At 61.1% G+C, this 1,615-nt stretch overlaps 1 protein-coding gene across 1 annotated transcript in view; it reads left to right on the top strand.

Moving 5' to 3' along the window:
* Positions 1-1,615, top strand: part of SPHK1 (sphingosine kinase 1) — a 9,040-nt gene that overhangs the window by 4,397 nt on the left and 3,028 nt on the right. The gene's annotated exons all lie outside the window — the stretch shown is intronic.

The following is a 1,615-nucleotide window of genomic DNA, read 5'->3' on the forward strand; positions in this document are numbered from 1 at the left end:
CCCCGGCCCTGGGTGCCTGCGCCGGCACAGCCCCATCCCCTCCCCCGGCTTGGACACACAGGGTGGCACTGCTCGCGTCCCCGCCGTGGAGCCAGTGCCACCCCCCAGGGATGGTCAGGACCAATATATCTAACAGAAGAAATGGACTTTTTTAAGAATGTTTCTACCCAAAGCTTCCTGTAGAAGCAGAGTTTATTCTTGTGAGAAATGCAATAAATATCTAGCGTTTGCAAAAAAGTCCCCCCTGGGTTTTAAATCCGAGCCCCGGGCTGCCGTCAGGGCCAGGGCTGTGGTGCTGTCACCCCGGGCTGGACTCGCGCAGCCTGGCCGCGCAGCTGTCGGGATGGGTTTAGCTCAGCGCCGCGGCCCTTCGCTCCCCAGCGCCCTGCCCGCCGCTGCCAGACCACCGTGGAGCGATGGCCTCGGGAGATGCACCCGAGCCAGGACATGGGGCATCGCTGCCACTGGACCCTGATTTTTGGTGCCTGGTGCCTCCTTGCCCAGCGTTGCACTGGGGCTGATTGAATCCAGAGAGCTCAGCCCCGCAGCGATGGTTTGGGACGTCTTGGGGAAGGTTCAGTGCCTCAGAGCAAGAGCAGGGAGAAGGGGTGGTGGAAGAGGTTCAAGGAGAGGGTTTGTTGGAGCCGAGGGGTTTGGCTCTCCGCGGGGAGCGGGGCCCTACAGGGAGCTCACACCCCTCTTTCCTGGGCAGCCTGGGGCCAGCTGGAGCCCTGCAACAGGTCCCTGGCCAGGGGCTTGCCTGGGGGGGATTGCTCTGCCCGTTTGGTATAAAATCGCAGTAATTAAGTCTCATTTACAGTGCTCAAGTACAAAGTAGAAGAGTAAACAGTGGTGGCTGTTTGCATTTATTCATCGGCGAACTAAGCAATTCGGATTGCAGAGCCAGGAAGGAAGAGCACAACTGTTCCCCCCACCACAGCCCCACTCGCTCACAGGGCATCGAGCTCCTGTTCCCAGGCCAGCAAGGCAGGCAACCTCCCAAAATAAAGTTATTTCCCCCATGGCATTGGGCCAGGGGTAAAAACGGACTCAGCGATGCTTCGCTGAACTCTCTAAGTGTATCAAATGGCTGCCGCTGCCAGAGGAGGCTGCGGGGAGAGCCCGGGGCCAGGGGATGCACTCAGCTCTTGGCTGCCTCCATCACCGGAGCTGAGCCGTTCAGGTTCACAGCACCCAAAAGGCTCCCTGGAGTCCGCTCTGGGCCTCTCCTGGGGGTGGGTGTATCGTTCACAGCAGCAGGTTGTTCGGGATCTCCCTTTCCCAGGTTTTGCTGCACAAATCTCATCCTTCCAGGGGAGCCCCCCCAAGGCCTCGACAGCCCAACTCCTGCCACCCAAGGGGGGTGGCAGCAGCTGCCACGCACCCCTCAAGATGCAGGAGCTCGCTGGCTTTGAACGGCTCCAGCAAAGTTGGAAGTCTCGAGCCACTAACATCGCTGCCCGTCTCCTCTGCCTGCACTGGCACCCTCCGAGCCTCTCGTTGCCCGCAGAGGGGGGCCAGGGTGGGCAGCCATGGGGGCAGTGATCAGTGAGGGTTAAACACCCCACCAGCACCCGGGAGGCGCAGGAGGGCCTCGGCCCCAGCAGCCCAGCAC

Source organism: Pygoscelis adeliae, unplaced genomic scaffold (assembly GCF_000699105.1).
Source record: "Pygoscelis adeliae isolate BGI_AS28 unplaced genomic scaffold, ASM69910v1 Scaffold637, whole genome shotgun sequence".
Classification (NCBI taxonomy): Eukaryota; Metazoa; Chordata; class Aves; order Sphenisciformes; family Spheniscidae; genus Pygoscelis; species Pygoscelis adeliae.